The 21,044-nt window shown below is 33.6% G+C and overlaps 1 pseudogene; it reads left to right on the top strand.

Annotated features, from left to right (window-relative positions):
- LOC123241848 overlaps positions 1–20,781 on the top strand; it is an 89,327-nt pseudogene extending 68,546 nt beyond the window's left edge.
- Positions 20,782–21,044: the final 263 nt, after the last annotated feature.

Raw genomic sequence — 21,044 nt, 5'->3', positions numbered from 1 at the left:
CATATGAATCTCTATATAGCCATTTGCTCTGTGACATTTACAAAAAAACAACCTATGAACTCATGGATACTTGTCACAAGTTCTACAGATGTAGCAAATCTTTCAAGCTTTATATTTTAAACAAAGTATATTACTCCCATCATTACAAAATTTGGCAGAGGAGCCTAGAAAAAACACAAACCTCTGTACTGCTGATGAAAACCTTTTGAGTTCTAAAAAGTCACCAAGAATCTAGATCGTTCTGGTGGAAGGGAAGAATTAAGCTGAAGAGTTAAAAATAATAGAAGCTACTTAGACTTCATGGGAAATGCTCCCTCTTGGGAGCCATCCAGGGGGTACCATACCTCTAGGAAAACTTTCCTAGCTCCTCTCGTATGAGTTTGTTATATGTCTCATCTATTAAATTTTTATAAATGCAGAGGTGGGGAATATAATAGCTTTACAGCACTTCACTTCAGCTACTAAATGGACCTTTAACTCTTGTTACAAATAACTCAAAGGCAGGCAAAATGATCAGAGGTATTGGGGCAAATGAATATCTAAAAATCATATCTTAAGATCCCTTAAATTCTCCAAAAGTTGTAAACAATTGTAACCAGTTTTTGATGGAGTCCATCCATCATCTACGTAACAATTAACAAAGGCAAAAAGAACAAAAGACAGGCAAAGCAACATGTGATTGTGATGGATCTGGTCACAAAGCTAGCATCCATAAAGACTTATGGTTTTGCCAGGAAAAGGGTTTGTGCAAGATGTTTATGGACTTTGACGATAATATTTTCTTCAGTGCAGTCATAGGGGAAGGGTACAATTGATGATACTGTAACAGAATATATCTAAAAGACAAAACACAGTAGCTTAAAATGATTCAGTGTAACAGAAAGACATTGATTAGATTAATATATAAACTTAAAAAATTAAACTTTAAACAATCAATCATCAAACTACAATAAACATGATAGGATACAGGTGATGAATTCAAAAGTTCTTTTCTCCAATTCCAATAAACTTCACTATTATAGAGAGGAAACAAAACTCAAAAAGTTAACATCAATAAACTTCCAGATCTCTTTATGGTTCCTTCTCCTCCCCAGTATTATCATCTATTTGCATTCCTTAGGTCACACCTCTGGAGTTCCTCATACATGCATTGGACAGAATCTCCATTCTGCATGTTGAGAGTATTTAAGATTTTCAAAACTTTGTCAAAATATTCCAGTTTGGTCTATAATTCAAGTAGACTAGCTTGTTGCTGCATATTCTTGAGAAGAAAATAAAATGGGAAATATCCAATGAAAATTAAAAACTGCCAGTAAAAGAATTAAGCAGAGTCAATCAGTACTTGTTAGCTCTACCAACTCAGACTATTCTTTCATAGTTTCAAGCATGTTTTGTAACAGCATTATTCCTCAAAAAAAAAGGCTGAATGGATTTTATTTACAGGTAAAATAAAAAAAGACACTGACTAGAAGGGAAAAAAAAAATCCTTTCAGGTGTTTGCTAAAGAGCTTTTAGAAGCTATTCTTCAGTGCCTTCTTTCCTAAGGGCAAAACTTCAAGGGAGAACAATAGTGTATTTGCATATGAGAGGCTGGCTTCTCTTATTGTTTTTGGGTTAGGAGAAAAAGGACAAAAAATAAGAGGCAAATTCACCAAAACTCTGACTTCAAATTTACTGATTTGCTACCTGCCCTCCCTGTGAAAAACCCTCAGTAGCAACTTTCTCAACCAGGAGCCCAGAGTCAGCTTTAAAAAAACAAAAACAAAAACAAAACTGCTTGAAAACTAGAAGGGCTGTGTGGCTGAAATAGCACGGCTGTGTTGCTCTATGCTGTGTTCCCCTGCTGAAAAATGGCTAGGACAGGCTAGAAACCCACTTTGGAGGGAGTGGGGGAAGGGAGAAAGGATTTATATGTCACTCTCTGTGCAGGACCAAGAAGACACTTCCAAACTCCAATCTGCTCTCATACCTCCCAGCACACCTTAGCAATAGGGAAACCAGTTCTAGAGATGCAGGGGCCACAAAGGTGCAAATAGGAGTAGCAGCAGCAGTGGGAGAAAACACAGCTTGCAAAAATCATCTGTTCCCTATTCTTTTCTCTAAGGCTGAAAAATTTTTTTGAGAATTCTATTCCAAAGTTGTAGCAATAAATGTAAGCATAAAAATTAATATACCATAACTCCAAGTATTATATTTAATAAGATTTATTCATAATAACTTGAAGTAAAAGAAATAAAAAGGCAAAAATAAAAGCCTGATTAAAGCCAGCTTTCCCAGCCGTGCATGGGGGAAAAGAGAGTAAGAGGGCAGAGTTACAGCAAACTTATTTATAATATATAAGGACACTATGTGGAAGAAGGGAAAAGGATTCTGTGTAATGTAGTTCAGGGGTACAACATTTCTATTTACACACAGTAAAATGGAAATTAAAGAAATCCACCAATCGCCTCATAAAATAAATCCCCAAATTACAACTTCCAGGAATATTATAATCAAATTCAAGAGCTCCCAGGCCAAGGAAAAAATTTGCAAAGAGCCAGAAAGGAAAAATTCAAATATCATGGTGCTACAATCAGGGTTATACAGGACTCAGAACATTCTACATTAAAGAATCAGAAGGTTTAGCATATAATATTCTGGAGGGCAAAGGAACTAGATATAGAAACAAAAAATCACCTACCAAGCAAAACTGTGAAAAAAAGGTCATTTGATAAAATAAATACTTTCTAAGCATTACTGATAAAAAGACTCGACCTCAACAGAATATCTGATCTTAAAATATAAGATTCAAGAGAAGCATAAAAAGGTAAATTAGGATGATCTGAAATCCATCACTCCCACACCCCCAAAAAATTAAAGGTGAAAAAAGATTATATTGAGAGAAAAAAAGGAAAGGAGAGTTAGAATGAGGTAAATTATTTCACCTAAAAGAAAAAAAAACAACAACAAATTTTTCTAATATAAGCTATGATAAATATGGTGATGGACAGTGCTTCAACCTTACTCTTAACAGAACTGCATCAGAAAGGGAATAACAACCATACTTATTTGGGTAATAAGCCTATATTACCCTATCGAGAAAAAGGAAGGGAATAACAAATTAGCAGTTATCAGAAGGTAGCATAAAGTGGGAGAGGCAGTTGTTAAAAACAAAATATGTGTGAGGAGGGACAGAGAGAAAGAAGAGAGAAAGAACAGGATGAAAAAGGGAAAATTAGATTGAGTAAAATACATTTTTAAGTAAAATACAGAGCTATTAACCCTAGCTGTGAATATAAATAGAATGAACTCACCAATAAAAAGGAAGCAGATAGCAGAGTAGATTAAAAAGCAAAACCTTATGATATGTTGTTTACAAGAAATACATTTAAAGCAGGAAAACACACATAGAGTAAAGGTAAGGAACTTTAGCAGAATTTATTATGCTTCATCTGAAGTTAAAAAAAAAAAAGGAAGAGTAGCAATCATCATCTCAGACAATATTGAAGCAAAAACAGATCTAGTTAAATGAGATAAGGGAGGAAATTACATCCTGATAAAAGGTACCATAGACAGTGAAGTAATATATCATCACTAAATAATTATACACCAAATGGTATAGCCTCCAAATTTTTAAAGGAGAAATTAAACGAAATATAGGATGGAATAGAGAGTAAACTATAATAGTGGAGGACCTCAACTTTTCCCTCTTAGAACTAGATAAATCAAACCAAAACATATACAAAAAAGAAATTACGAAAACAAATGGAATTTTAGAAATATATTTAATAGATCTCTGGAGAAAATTCAGTAGGAAAAGAAAGTAATATACCTTATTTTCAGCAATATATGGTACTTGCCCCCAAATTAGCCATGTATTATTAGGTCATAATACAGGACAACCAAATGCAAAGAAGAAGAAATAATAAATGCATCATTTTAAGGTTATAATGAAATAATAATTTAAAATAATACAGATCTAAAGAAAGGCAAGTTAAAATTAATTTGAAAATAATCTAATTTTTAAAAAAGTGAGTCAAAGAGCATATTATAGAAACAATGATTTCATTAAAGATAATAACAATGAGGAGACAAGATACCAAAATTTGTAGGATATAGCTCAAACAGTACTTGGAGAGAAATTCATATCTCTAAAGACTTACATCAATAGAATAGAGATAAAGATGATCAATGAATTGGTCATGCAACTTAAAATAACTAGATAAAGATAAATTGAAAATCATCAATTAAAGACCAAATTGGAAATCCTATAAACAAAGGTAAAATTAATAAAACTGAAAACAAGAGAACCTTTGAACTAATATATGACTATAAATTTGCAGATTTGTTAAATTTGCTTTATAGGAAAAACCAAATAAAATATGTACAGCAGTGGTTAATTTGATTTAAAAAAAAAAAGAAAAAAAGAAAGTCAAAATATCAATATCATAAGTGAAAAAGGTGATTTTACCACGAATGAAGAGGAAAATAAAGCATTCGTTAAGAGATATTTTGCTGTATTATATGCCAAAAAGCCCGACAGACTAAACAAAATGGACGAACATTTACAAAAGCTAAAATATCCCTAATTAAAAAAAGAAGAAATAGAATACTTAAATAATCTCATCTCGGGGGGAAAAAAAATGAACAAGTCAGGATCAGATGGATTCAGAAGTGAATTCTATCAAACATTTAAGGACCAATTAACCCCAATACTATATAAACAATTTAAGAATATAGGCAAAGAAGGAGTTATAAGAGTTAAATTGGAGTTTTGACTAAATAAGAAAGTTATCAATTCAATGTTGTTGTCAGTGAATTAAAAATATTATCCCTAAACCAGAAAAAAAAAACTATTAGTAGCTTTTATTTATAATGAGGAAGAGAAAGAGTTGAAGTATGAAATGTAGGAGGGAAAGAGGTAAAGATTTGCCTAGCCTACCCTAAGTGTTGATCTGATGAAATTCAGCTCACTCCCTGACAAAGTTCCAATCTCCAGGTGGAAGTCCGATCCTGTCCCTTCCCCTCTTCACAGGGGCCAATCATAGCTTCCAAATTACTTAGCACTGCCTAGGGGGACAGTGTCTGTGGGATACACATGCAGGCCTGGTATTAATATTAGGAATACTATCACATAATTGGGTATATCAATAAAAGGTAGAAAATGTCTAAACAAGTTGCAGTATATGATTGTAATGAAATATAATTGTGTTATAAAAAATGACAAAAAGATGATTATTTAAAAAAAAAAGACCTGGAAAAACATATATGAAGTGAAGCAAAATGAAGTAAGCAGAACCAGGAGAATCTTTGTTATACAGTAACAGCAGTAAAGTATAATGGTCAATTGTAAATGACAACTACTATCAGCAATGCAAGGATTTAGGACAATTCATAGAAGGAACTGACAATTTGAATGAAGATAGGAGTATACCACTTTAAGCAATATGTGTCTTGCTTCACAACATGAGGAACATGGAAATATGTGTTGTATGATAACATATGTACAATCTATACTTTCTGTCTTGGGGAGGGAGAGGGTTGGGAATGAAGTAAAGAGCATGGATGGCAGAATGTTAGAAATGATTATTAAAAGTTGCATCAGCATGTAATCTGGAAAAAGTTTAAATAATATCAAATAGAAAAAAATCACAGATACTAAAGAGCCAAGTGGGTAAGAGAATGAAAAGTTCTTTAGGAAATGGACAATTGTGGTTTTTGTCTTTGCATCTACAATTTTTTATCCTGGTGTCTAGTAAATAGTTGGTACTTGATAAATCCTTGTTAATTTATTGGCAAAAATGCATTTAAGACAGGAGGGGCAGCCTATAAAAACTTCCAAGAGAAAGAAGGAATGTTATAGGTTTTGGAAAATGTTTATCTGATTCATAACTTGAATTGGTTAGTAATGTACAACAGATAGAAATTAGCTTTAATTCATTTCAGCCTTGTCTCCATATGACTTAGTAAATATTAAATAGAAAAGACATAGACAAGTTCAAGTTCACAATTTTTACACCTTCTCATAATTCAGTATAATTCTACCTATTCCTTAGAATGTATTCTCTAGCATCCTTGTGCTTTCAGTGTCAAACACCTTCATCTTAAACAGCTTCTTTTTGTGCTACCTTTATTCTCTGACACAATGATCTAGCTTCCCTGGAGAGAGATGCTGAAGCCCTGAACACTCTTTCCAGTGCTAAAAATATTTTTTCTTGTCCCGTACTCTCCTGCTGATGTAGTGATACTAGAGGGAAAATTTGAATATATTTTGCCTCCCATTGCTACTTATAAAGCTCCCTGAGCAACTGTCACCCAACAACTTCCCTTTAGAGTTTGTTTGATCTAGTTAAGTTACCTAATCCTGATTCTGGAGCCAAGGTTACTGTCCTTTATATCTCAATGGGTTGAGAATCTGATTGATTTTGCTCTTCTACTCATCTCCTGACCTTATATACAGTAGGGAGCCTTGACATATAATTTGATTTTTCCTTAAACACATTGGGTTTCCATTTCCTGAACCTCTCAGTTCCAATGACCTACTTCTTCAATATAAATCAACTACAAGCAGAGATACTGTGCCCTTAACTTTATCATCATTTACACATATTCTACTTAAGATTATAAAATATCTTTGTGTTTCTATAACCTCTAGTCATTCCATCTTTTCCTATGTTTCACTTCTCCTTGACCTATTTTGTCATTTCTATGATCCTCCCTCTCTTCCTCTTAATATTCTTTCATGGTATCACTTTCATCCCTTGTCAATGCTTACATTTTCAAAGTTATATTATATTTCAAAGTTGTATTATCCTCTGCTCCCTAACCACATGCCCCTTTATCTAATTCTAGTCATATCTTGCCAAGCCCAAACTCTGGGTTACTCCAACCATCTGCTTCCTCTGCTCTTATTCAAATACAGCTAAATGATCCTGGGTGAAGTATTAAAACTTAGCTATCTTGATTCCCTACAAATATGTATTATCCAATCTCAACTAGCACCTCTTTGCTGCAAAGCAATGCATGTGCCTCTCATACTGCACTCATATCATATAAACTTTTTGTTCTTTCATTAAATCTCCCAGACTAGGTCACCTCTCCCTAAACCTTCATAAGAGTACATTACTTCAAACTTTACTGAGAAAATAGAAATTGTTCTTGAGTTTTCTCTTCTCCCCTACTCACCATATGCAAACATCTTGACATCATTCCTTAATTACACTTTTTTTTCTAATCTGTCATGAAAACCTGGTTTTCTCAAATAGGATAATCCCTTCACTTGTATCCTTGACTAAGTATCAGGGGTTCCTCTAGCACATTTCCACAATCATTCCCAACTCTTTCTCTTATCTTCAATTTCCCCATTATCTACTGCCTCATTCTTAAGTTAGAATCATAACTAGACTTCCCAATCCATAAAAAGAAAAATCCTCAAGATTTTATCCTCTAATCTTTCTTCTTTTTCACAATTTTGTGCTTCATTCATTTTCAACCTTTTTTTCTAGCTTTCTGAAGTATTTACATTACTGACTACCCTCTCAGAGACTTTTGTGAAACTATCCTCTTATAGTCCTGTTGATTTGAATGTTCTTTCTTGGTTTCCATTGTTGGATTATCATTCACAATTCCAGCTTCTAGTTGTGAGAATATTCCATTTCTCCCTGATCTCTTTTCTTTATTGTAATCTATCTCCTGGGGACTTCATCAATTCCTATGTGTTAATTTCTATTTCTTTTCTGATGACTCTCAGATGTACTTATCTAGCTCTAATCTCTCCTAAATTCCAATCTCACATAATCATTTACCAGATTGATATTTTAAACTGTATGATCCGTAAGTAGCACAAATTTACCTGTTCAAAACAGAATTATTTTTTTAAACCTTTACCTCCTTTCTTGGAACCAATACTGTGTATTGGCTCAAAGGCAGAAGAATGGTAAGGGCTAGGCAATAGGGGTCAAGTGACTTGCCCTGGGTCACACAGCTGGGAAGTGTCTGAGGTCAGATTTGAACCTAGGACCTCCCGTCTCTAGGCCTGGCTCTCAGTCCACTGAGCCACCCAGCTGCCCCCAACAGAACTATTTTTAATTTCACTCTTACCCATATTATTAGGTTCTCCATTTTTGTCAAAGTCATCACCATCCTTCTATTTACCCCTGTTAAAAATCTGGAGTCATCCTGTATTCCTCAGTCTCCCTTACCTTGCATAACCAATCCCTTGGAAGATCTTGACTCTACCTCCACAATATCTCTCTCATCTGACCTCTTTTTTCCACATTCAGATAATTAAGTCTTAGTCAACTCTCACTTGGACTACTGGGATAGCTTCCTTCTTAATTGGTTTCTGTTTTATTTCACCCTTTATAGTCCATCCTGTATAAACTGACAAAATAATCCTTCTAATTCAGAGGTCTGACACTAAGCCTCTTTTTGCTCAATAAACTCTAATGTTATGCATTTTTCTCCAGAGTCAAATAAAAATTCCTTTGGTTGGCAATTAAAACCCTTCATATGATACAACTGTTCTTCCTAGACTTATTATGCATTTTTCAACTTTGACAACTCTGTGGATCCAGGTAAGCTGGCTTTCTTGTTGTCCCTTTCACAGGACAGTTTACTTCCTAATGCTTTTACCATACTTAAAATACTTTCTCTTCACCTTTGCTTCTTAGAATCCCCTTATTCCTTCAAAGGTAAATGTCCCCTACATGAGACTTTTCTTTATGAAGCAAGATGCCAGGTCTTCTTCTATTAACTTATATTTAACTCTGTGTGTGCTTTGTATGCATGTACTTATATATTTGCATGCACACATATACATACACATATATACACAATGTGTATATATATATATACATATAGATTAACTCTAATATAATGTAAATTCAAGGGAAAATATAATTTTATTTTTGTCTTTGTCTCTTAAGTACCTAGCTTAGTATCTCTCATGTAGTAGGTGCTTAATATATTCTTTCTGATTGATCATAAAGTTGGAAAATTGTATTTCATAAGTAGAACTCAGATGTGGTGAAATATGACTTCTTTATGCCATGTCCAAAAAAGTGACCAAATAGATAAACATCTACATGATATACTTGATAGAAAACTGTATCTGAAGCCAGAAAGACCTGAGTTCAAATTTACCCAGAAGCAATTGATAACTGTTGTGAGGATATTAACATCACATCACATATGAAAATCAAATGAGATGGCATTTGTAAAGTGCTTAGCACAGTCCCTGGCTTGAGTAGGTTCTCTATAAATATTAATTAGTACGATTATTGCTCCACATTCACCAGAAATAGCAGATTCCATATATAATAAGCCTTCAAACAGATAAGTTGACCAATTTTCAAGCCTGTTGTATATCCCACTTGGTGCTGGATTTCTTTTCTCAGCTGGACAGATAACCACCTCTGACATAAATGATCCCAAACAAAAATCCCCTCAACAACAAAAAATGTAAAATAAAATTGGAAAAAAAATTATTAAGTACTTATTAAGTGCCAAACACTCTACTAAATGCTGAGGACGCAAAAAGAGAAAATTAAGACAATTTCTGCTCTCAAAGAGAGACCGGGGGGGACTGCACATAATGTAGTGTCCTATTGAATGGCAGATGAAAATTCCAGGGGATAATCCATAAAATAAAATTCATTTCAAACAATAAAAGGTCTAGAATATTATGGGAAATAATGATAAAAAGTAGGGAGAAAGGGAGACTGGCACTTTTAGACCTTAAACTGTTATAAAGCAGGGGTTATCAAAATCATTTGGTGTTTTTTTAAGACTAGAGAAGTAAATCAATGGAGCAAATTGGACAAGGAAGAACCAAAAACAATAGAACTTAATAATACAGAATTCAATAAATTTGAAAACAAATTATGTAGGAAAGAACTCCATAGGTGATTAAAAACTGATGGAAAATTTGGAAAGCATTCTGGCAAGAATTAACTTTAGACCAACATCTTATACAATATTCCATAATACATTATAAATGGATAGATGAGGATTTTTTATCTTTGAATATATTTTTATTTATTTCACTAGATATTTCCCACTTATTTTTTTTTAATTTTTAACATTCACTCTAAAATTTTGATCCTCAAATTTTGGAATTTGGAAGTTCTGCTCTCTCACTGATCCTCCTGAGAAAGCAAACAATAAGGTATCAATTATTCATGTGAAATAAATGTAAAACATCTCTGCATTATTTGTGTTGCAAATAAAGTGAAAAAAAGTATACTTCAAAAAAAATTACCCTCTTCCTAATAGTCATTGATCCAGAGTCTTCTTACATGCCGTTTTTCTTAAAGTCAATGAGATTATAATCATAATAATAGGTAGCATTTATAAAATACCTTATGGTTATTAAAGTGCTTTACAAATATTATACTCTTTTATCTTTATCACAACACTGACAGATCTGTGTTATTATCATCATCTTATATTTAAGCACATTAAGTTTAAATAATTTGTCCAGGATCACATTATTAGCAAGTGGGTAAGCTTAGGTTTGAACTCACATCTCTCTGACTGCAACTTCAAGGCTTTATGCATTGCTTTATTTAGCTGGCATAACATCTATCTGATTACTTTGGTTTTTAGAACATAATTATCTCCTGGAATTTTCATCTGCCATTCAATAGGACACTCCATTATGTGCAGTCTCCCCCTGGTCTCTCTTTGTGAGCAGAAATTGTCTTAATTTTCTTTTTGTATCCTCAGCACTTAGTAGTGTTTGGCACTTAATAAGTACTTAATAATTTTTTTCCAATTTTACTTTACATTTTTTGTTGTTGAGGGGATTTTTGTTTAGGTATAGGTTAAATTACAGTAATCAGTAGTCTTTCTGGCTCTTTTATTTTGAGATTCTCTGACTTCATTGGAAAACTTTAATCCTCACCAATCTGAGAGAATATCTTAACCACCTTTTTGTAGCTCATAAACTGTAGGAATAAAAGAAGCAGATTCATTTGAGGTTCAAGGTAAGTCATCAGAAGGAGGCATAAAAGATGGTTTAAGAGTACAAAGATCACTAAGACTAATAGAAAGCAAAAGTTAGCTGTTATTTGTAGCTATAGATAAGGGAAATTTGACATTCCCCCAAAGTAACCTGTGTCCTTGCAGGAGCATTCCTGGGCATAAAATTTATATAATATGATTAACTCATAATCATGTGAATAGAGCATTAAGCCTCTCATTTGCCTAGCCTTTATAATTTCAACATTTCATTTTATTCTTATACTAGCTTGTGAGGCAGGTTTTATTATCATTCTATGGTATTATCATTATTTGACAATTGAGAAAATTGAGGCACAAGAATGTGAGATCTCATAATAGCAGAGAAAGAACTTGAACCTAGGTCTTTAGACTAAAAGATTTGTCATTGGAAGGAATCTAAGAGTCCTTTTATGGAGTTATTATATGAACTATGGCAGACCAAGGTCAAGTAATTTGCCAAAGTCAAATAGGTTCTAATTGTCAAAGGAGGGAATGGAACCCAGGTCTTCATATTCCAGAGCCAGTGTTCTTTCAGCTATACCTTATTGTGCCCTCTTGAGAGCCAAAACAGAAGCACACAACCCTTTATAGGTCCTAAAAAGCTAAAAAGTTTTCAAATATGGGCTGCTGACAAACTTTGGTTCTGAAATTTTAGGATCAATCAAGCTAGAAGTATACACTATTACCAGAACTTGGCAGTCCACTGATGGCTTGATGTTGGTCAGAACAAATAATGATGACTTCTCATTACCCTAAGAACTAAATAAAAAAAATTCCAATTTTAAATGTGCTTCTCAATGAGAAAAACCTCAATTTCACTACAAATACCATTCAATAGGGTCGGTAACACTATAAAGATTGTGCTTTAATATCCAGGTAAATTCCAGAATACCTTCATTTTTAGGAACAAGAAAACACTTAATAGTAGATAATAGAATCAAAACCCATTTACAATATAGTCACACAATGAAAGGCAAGCAAAAAATTACAGGCTCCAGTATTAGAGACTACACTTGAAAATCCTCAGCCCTCAAGATGTCAAATATTAGCCAATCCTTTTCCACCATCTTGTGGACACACTAAAGAACAACAACACTGCTTGGAAAATAGAAAAAGATTTATTTTATATGAGTTTCTAGAATAAAATAGTTTTCTTCTTAAATGTGTATGCTTTAAAAATATCTAAATTTTGACTTGTTATATATAAAATAAAACATTTTAGTGAACAGTTTTATTAAGATATAAATAAATTTGATTAATTGATACTGTAAGGATTCAAAATTGCTTTTGTATCAATATATTTTATATATAAATAAAGGCATTAGAATTGATAATCTGCTTGAACATTTGGAGAAATTATGAGTTATATCTTTATAGGCTGCTTCCTTTCATAATGAAAATACTAATAATTTACTTATTTAAAATGAATTGATTTATCTGTATTGTTCTTTTCTTTTTATTCTTTTATAAATAATTTCATCAGTCCTATTTTAGAACATAGAGGTCTTTTTCTTTTTTTTTCCCTTCATTGCTTTGGGATACACACAGTAGTGGTAATTCAGGGTCAAAAGGTATGCAGAGTTTTATGGCTCTTTAGGCATAGTTCCAAATCATTCACTATAATGGATGAACCAGTTCACAATTCCATCAGTAGTTTATTATTGTACAGATTTTTCAACCAGCATTATGGTAGAAATGAAGTGATATTCAAAATTGTTTAAATTTACATTTCACTAAATCAATAGTAATTTATAACATGTTTTCATATAATTATGTACAGTTTTGATTCATTCTTCTGAAAACTGTCTATATCCTTTGACCATTTATCTATTGGGGAATGGTTTTAATTTTGATAAATTTGATTTGCTTCCTTAAATATTTAAGAAATGAGGCCTTTATCAGAGAAACTTTCTATAAGATAATTACTATTTACTTCACTGTCTGTGGTGTCTTCTAGCAAATGTAGTTTCTCTGATTACTTCTTTAAATTAGGTCAATTTTTGCATTTACTTTGTGTGAAATTGTGGTTGCTGTCTGTGCCTTTTTACTTCAGCTAAAGCATAACAGATTCTGCTCCAACTCTTTTTTTGAACAGTATGTGTATCATTCCGTTTAAAATGTGTTTCTTGTACATAACATATTGTTGGATTATGGTGTCTAATCCTTTCTGTTATCTGCTTCCAGTTTACAAGTGAATTCATCTCATTAACACCCAAATTTGTGATTATTAAATATGTGTTTTCTTCAATCTTATTTTCTTCTGCTTATCCTTCTATCTCTTTTTATCTTTTTCCTTCTCAAAAGTCTATTTTGCTTTTGACCAATGCTTCCTTTAATTCATCCTCCATTTTAACCTCCCCCCAATTTTTTCCCTTCCCTCTTATTATTCTAGAAGTAAAATAGATTTCTATATCCAACTGAGTAAGTGTGTATATGTGCATATGATTTATATATGTATATATGTTTTTATGTATACATACACACACACACACACACATATATATATATATACATGTTCTTCTTTCTTTGAATTAATTCCAATGAAAGTGAGGTTGAAGCACTGCCTACCACCCTTTTTTATGCCTCTTCCACTCTAAAAATTTCTTCCTTGAGTGCCTCTTTTATGTGAGAAAATTTTCCCTATCCTACCTTTCTCTATTTCCTTCTCCAAGGGCATCTTTCTTTTTCACCTCTACTAATTTTTGGATTTAGTTCTAACATAATTGTCTCATATCTGTGCTCTCTGTCTATGTAGATTCCTTTTAACTGCCACAATAATGATAACGTGCTTAGAGTTAGACATATCATAACTTCAAAGTCTCTTATGATTACTTTTTTAGCTTTATCTTTTTATGGTTCTCTTGAATCTTCTGTTGAATGTGAAATTTTATTTCAAGTTTTCATTTTCATCAGGAATGCTTAAAAGTCTTCTATTTCATGAAATATCCATTTTCCCCTCTGAAGGATTATATTCTCTTTTACTGTGTAGATTATTCTTGATTATAAGCATTGCTATTTTGCCTTCGAGGATATCACATTTCAAGATCACCTTCCATTTAACACAGAAGCTGCTTAATCTTACGTGATACTGACTATGGCTCCATGGTGCTTGATTTATTTCTTTTTCACTGCTTGCAATATTATTTTCTTCAACTAGAAACTATGAAATTTGGCTATATTATTCCTGGAAGTTTTTGTTTTGAGATCTCTTTCTAGAAGTTATCAGAAGACTCTAAATTTGTATTTTGCCCTCTATATCTAAGATATTGGGGGAGATGTCCTTGATAATTTCTTGAAATAAATTGTCTAGGCTCTTTTTTTAAATCATAGTTTTTAGGTAGTCAATAAATTTTAAATTATCTCTACTCAATCTATATTACAGGTCAGTTGTTTTTCCATTGAGATATTTCACATTTACTTCTATTTTTCCCATTATTTTGACTTTGTTTCTATTAGTTTTTCAATTGAGTCTCTGGGATTCTCTAAGTGTATAATTGTATCATCTGTAAGGAGTGATAGTTTTGTTTCCTCATTTCCTATTCTAATTCTTAAATTTCACTTTTTTCTTTTATTGTTCTAGCTAGCACAATATTAAAGAGTAGTCGTGATAATGGGCATCCTTTCTTCACCTGTGATTTTATTATGAAGGTTTCTAGTTGTCACCATGATAGATAAAGTTTTTAATGACTTTAGATAGAAGTAGTTTATAATTTTAAGGAAAGCCATTTTAATCCCAATGTTTTTCTTTCTTTTGCTCTTATAAGGAGTGGGTGTTGTATTTTTTCTAAATCTTTTAATATATCTATTGCTATTATCATATGGTTTCTGGTGGTTTTATTATTGATGTAGGCAATTATGCTGATAATTTTCCCAATATGCCTAAAATAATTTCCAAATATCCCTGCATTCCTGGTATAAAACCTACATGATCAATCATTTCCTTGCAAATATTTTATTAAAAGTTTTTTAATTGATATTCATTAGGGAGATTGGTTTATAGTATTCTTTCTCTGGTTTTAGCTCTTCCTGATTTAGGTATCAGTATAATATTTGGGTCATAAAAAGAATTTAAAGATTTTCCTTATTTGCCTATTTTCCAAATAGTTGCAAAATTTACTTGTGAATCCATCTGACCAAGTGATTTCTTTTTCTTTCATGGAATTGATCTGTTTCATTTTTTGTTAATCTAAGCAGTTTACATTATTGGAAATATTCTTCTGTTTCCCTTAAATTTTCAGATATTTTGGCAGATAGGTGAATCTAATAACTTCAATAATTCCTTTAATTTCTTCTTCTTTGGTTGTGATTTCACCTTTTACATTTTGATTTGGTTTTCTTCTTTCATTTTTTAATCAAGTTAAACAATGGTTTATCTATTTTGTTTATTTTTTAATGAAATTTGCACCTTATTTTTTATTAGTGGTTTTCTTACTTTCAGTTTGGCATTACACTGATCCCCCACTTTGCTGTTTACTTGCTTCAGGCCTCCTGCAAGACCTTTGGGCCAGTCTGAGTTCTTCCAGTTTCCCCTGATGCCACATTAGCTGAACTACTCTATACTCTTCCCACAGTGAAATGTTTCCTTCCTTTGTTTTCTGTTTTTACATGTTTGGAGGGCTTGGGCAAAGTGAGTATTCCTTGTTTTGCCATCCTAACTTCTATTATGTAAATCCCCAAATGCTCTCACTTAATACCCTCAATAATTCTGTGAGATAGATATTATTTTTCCCGTTTCATGTACAGAAAATTGAAACGGAATTATGTGCCTTCTCTGGGTCTACATAACTGATTGAAGTAGGTTTTAAACTCCAAACTCCTATAGTACCCTCCTAATTAATGGTTCTGCCCTTCTCTGTGTCACATAGTTGCAATTATTTTTTTCCTTAAGTGTTGTTCTGACCATTAATGGAATGCAGTCAAGTAATAAATAAATTCCAGCAGCTCTATATTCACTCTTCACTCTAGGATCAAATGTTACCTCATCTTTATCTCATTCTTTTAAAATTAATATATTATAATTTAATTATTTATATGTATAATTATTATCTTAGTAGTACATGTATGTGATCCATACATAAAATATGTATAAATTGGGGACAAATAATAAAAAATATCATCAGTATGAGGCAACCAATCCAAAGAAAGTTTAAAGATCACTATCTTAGTAGAGAGAACATTGTTTCTCAAGTAAGTCTTTTAAGTCTTCACATTCTTCAGTTTTCTTCCTATTTCTGAAAACTTTAAGGCCTAAAGAAACAAAGTTTTAAAAGGAAAAAGAAGAGTTTATAGAAATTAATGTTGAATAAGAAATCTGCATTCAACTTAATTGGTTACTTTAGAGATAAAACAGAACTCATATTTCTATTTCTGCTCTAACTCATATTTAGTCTAGATAATGCGTGGATAAAATTCTCCACCCTTCCATAAATCTAAATCATATCTTCACCAACAGGAAGCTAGCAGAAGAAATTGATTTTCAAAAAGACATGGAAGAGAGCTGCTCTGTATCTTCTGCTGCCTTTTATTTTCTTTTTTAGACTATTAAAAATGCAAAATAAGGTCCTAGGTTCAAATCCGGCCTCAGACACTTCCCAGCTGTGTGACCCTGGGCAAGTCACTTGACCCCCATTGCCCACCCTTACCACTCTTCCACCTATGAGACAATACACCGAAGTACAAGGGTTTAAAAAAAAAAACTTTTAAAAAAATGCAAAATAACTCCAGAGCTTTTAGCTATTTCTTTAGCATTTCTCTATATTGGAACTCAAACTGCTGCTGCAGAATCTGTCTTGGGTCACACACTCTTTTAGCAATGCTCAACCCCTACTATCTACTGCTGAATTAATTAATTAATTGACTAATTAATTAATTAAGCCTTACTTGTAATCTTTCTATAGCCTACACATGATACGAACTATGTCTTTTATTTTATCCCCTCTGCCCCTTTACAGGGTTCTGGATATAATAATTTGTTATTTTCAGGAAAATCAATCTTATCAACTTTTTTTCGAAATTCTGATAATTTACTCTTATCTTATTTTCCACCAAAATTCAGGTAGAATTGGCATAGATGTGTTCTTTCTCATGGCCTTTTTTTGTTTTAAAATGCTTTAATTGTTTTCAAATTAGGATGAAAGACCCACAAATATGTTGTAGTCAGAGGAAACAATATATCCCAGCTCTCCCTCACAACGATACCAATAAAGATCTAAGGTGGGTACCCACCTTTTTTATAATCAGTAAATCCAAGAAGAAACCACAGAATGCCATCTTTACTGCCCAGGTCAGCATAGGGAAATAGTCAGAGGCAGGCAGGCAATGAGAAGGACTCTATCTAGGAAGATTAGAGGTAGATCCTTGTTGCAAGGGGACTGAACAGGAACCTCTGGCTATGGACCAGACAGAAGAGCTGCTACAGATTCATCAGGAACTGGTCTGATACTGAATCTTTTGAGGGAGTAGGAATAGGTTCTAGCTGGCAGCTATTTGATTTGACTCCAGAAATGTGATGAACATCCAAGGAGGAAATCGTAACTAAACAAGTGCATGGCCAACCTCTGGCTGTGTTCTAGGACCAAGCAAGCAGCAGTCTCTGATCCTTCTCTGAATTCTTCCATCACTTACCAGCTTCAGAATAAAACAGGTGAATTGTCCTCTCAGTTGTTTTTTTAATTTGCAGAATTCAGACAGTAATATCCACACTTCTTTCCTCACAGGTTTGTAACAAGGCTTAAGCGAAATAATGCATGGGAAGTAGTTAAGAAACTTTAAAGTACCATCAGTAAAACCCCTGGCTCCCTACCACTCATGGGCAATTTTGCTTGCCACTGTTGTATTACAAAGGAAGGTAGGTTTGCAAATTGACAGAAGGAATGGCTACTTGTGTTTAGGACAGAGATAGAGTGCAAGTGTGTGGGGAGAGAGAGAGAGACTTTGAAGACCAACGACTCTTTGGAAGAAATCCACACAAAGACTGTGTGTGAAAACTGTGAAAGCTGTAGATGCATAGAGGGAGCTGACATTCAACTTGCTTCTTAAAGAGACATCAGGGGAGTTTGGATCCTCTCTTTTGCTCTGAGCTCAGGTCTCATCTCATTCCCAGCTTTCAGCTAAAGAGCTCATTCTCTCATTATTTTTTTGGTAAACTTTTAAAAATTAACTTTTTTTACCTCTCCCTTGCTTTTTGCTTTCCCTTCCTTCACTCACCAAAAAAAATGTAACAAATATCCATAGTCAAGCAAGTCAGATTCCTAACAAACACATACACACACACACATATACTATACACATTTGTTTTACTCTAAACCCTGAGTCTATCACCTCTCTGACAGGAAATGTATAGCATGTTTCTCCATAAGTCTTCTGGAATCAGAGTTGGTCATTATATTGATCAGAGTTCTTAAGTGTTTCAAAATTGTTCATGTTTAAAATATCATTGTATAATTTGTTTTCTTGGTTGTACTTATTTTATTCTGCATCCGTTTATACATATTGCAACATTTGTACTTAAGGATCTTTTTGTGATCATCCTCAGGGTATATGTCCAACACTTACTGATTGTAGTGTGAGCATAAACAAGTCAAATTTCCTCTCAGATTCAGTTTTCTTCAGCTGCAGAATTCAGATAATGCTTGCACTATTTTCCTCAGTATTGTCACTTGGTCATTGAGTATGCATAGTATGGTAACTTTTGAGCATAGGTCCAAATGGCTTTTCCGAATGATTGGATTGCTTAAGGGTTCCACCAATAATTCATCAATCTGCATGTTTTCTCCTAGGCCCTCCAGGATTTTTCATTTTCTTGTTTGTTAATTTTGACATTCTTGATGAAAAGACCAGAGCTGAATGGAAAATTTGACTCTCAAATACAATATTCAAAAGAATCATAAAAAAGGTAAACAAGAAAGATAAATCAAAAAATATTCAGTAAGGTAAAACTGTATACATCCCTACACGAAGAGATGATTCTTGGGGGCAGCTGGGTAGCTCAGTGGATTGAGAGCCAGGCCTAGAGACGGGAGGTCCTAGGTTCAAATCCGGCCTCAGACACTTCCCAGCTGTGTGACCCTGGGCAAGTCACTTGACCCCCATTGCCTACCCTTACCAATCTTCCACCTATAAGTCAATACACAGAAGTTAAGGGTTTAAAAAAAAATGGAAAAAAAAAGAGATGATTCTTGTAGCTCTGAAGAACACTGAAATTATTAGGCAAGTTAGAAGTATACATGGTTAGAGAGCAAGGATGTGAATTGAATATGTTGTGATGATATTAAAAAATTAAGAGAAAGAAGAATGCATTGAGAGGAGGGAGAAGGGAAAAAGGAATGAGGTAAATGATAAAAAAACAGACATGAAAGAACATTTACAGACAAGGGGAAGATGAGGGAAATGGGAAGGGAGGAAATGTGAACCCTACTCTCATTGAAATTCACTTAATGAAGGAAGAATATACACAATCAATTGGGTATAGAAAGCTATCTTACCCTAGGAAAGTAATAAGGGAAGGAGATAAGAGGAAGCAGATGCATCTCTAAGGGAAAAGAGGAACGATTTGCCTCTTGCCTATTAGACTTTTCAAACTAGATGTTAGTAGACATCTTAAATTCAAAAAGTCCAAAATTTAACTCATTTTCTTTGTCCCACACTCTACTTCCCCCTTTCAAATGACCTTGTTACCATTGAGGGTATCACCATCCTCCTAGTCCCACAGGCTCAAATCCTCAGAATCATTTTTGATTTCTCACTGTCTCACCCTCATACCAAATCTCTTGCCTTTGTCTGTTGAATCCCCCTTTGCAATATCTCTCTAATTTCCTCCCATTTCTCCTTTGTAACTGCTACCATCCTAGTGTAAACCCTCATCTCCTCATACCTACGATACAATAATGGATTCTTCTTGGTCCAACTTCTCCACGTCTTTTCATGTTACAGATCATCCTCCACTCATCCACTCTACTCAATAATCCAGTAGCTCCTTATCATCTATGGGATCAAATATACAGTCCTCTGAATATTCAAAGTACTTCTTGTTGTTTCTTCTGTAAGACACTACATTCTCAGTTCCTGGCATTTTTATAAATTGTCCTTTTTGCCTGGAATGACCTTATCCTCCATCCCTATCTCCTGGCTTCCCTGGCTTCCCCCATTTCCCAGTTAAATATTATTTTTTTTGCAGGGCAACCTTTCCTAATCTGTCTTATGTCTAGATGCTTTCTCTCTGATTATTTCCTATTTATCCTGAATTTAGCTTGATTGTGCATAGTTGTTTACATTTTGTCTCCTCCATTAGATAGTGGGCTACTCAAGGGAAGGGACTATCTCTTGCCTTTATTTGTAATCCCAGCACTTATGGGGAAGATATTCTCACAAGCAATCTCTGCTCCTCCTGCCTCACTACTGTTCACTTTCTTGGGGGAATAAATAGGCCAGGAAGCTAACTGTCAAGGCATTCAAAAATACCAGCAAGGCACCTGTAGAGCTTGAAGTGGCCATTCACCAGATTCGTATCATCCCCATCAGCTGCAGTATGAAATCCCTTGAGAAGGTGTGTGCTGACATAATTAGAGGAGACAAAAGAACTTGCAAATGAAAGGACCTGTTCTCATGCCCAAAAAGACTCTTGGAGTCACAACTAGAAAAACTCTTTGTGGACAAGATTCAAAGAAATGGGATTGGTTCCAGATGAGAATTCACAAAAGTCTTATTGATTTGCGCAGCCCTTCTGAAATTGTTAAACAGATTGCTTCCATTAGCATTGAACCAGGTGTAAAATTTGAAGTCATCATTCCAGATGTTTAATCAATTATCTCTTTTAATAAATTGATTGCAACTATTAAAAAAGTACAGTGTCTGATACTTTATAGAGCCTTAATAAATGGTTATTGATTAATTGATAGATACTTTTTTGTCTTGATGCTTTAATTTATAATGTCATCCTTTTTGTCTCAGTAATGCACCCATTTATCTTGAGATATAGTATGAGATAATGGTCTATATCTGTTTTCTGCCAGACTAGTTAATAGTTAATTGTTTTCCTAGTAGTTTTTATTAAATAGTAAGTT

Source organism: Gracilinanus agilis, chromosome 3 (assembly GCF_016433145.1).
Source record: "Gracilinanus agilis isolate LMUSP501 chromosome 3, AgileGrace, whole genome shotgun sequence".
Classification (NCBI taxonomy): domain Eukaryota; kingdom Metazoa; phylum Chordata; class Mammalia; order Didelphimorphia; family Didelphidae; genus Gracilinanus; species Gracilinanus agilis.
This window is presented reverse-complemented; position numbering and strand designations above follow the sequence as displayed.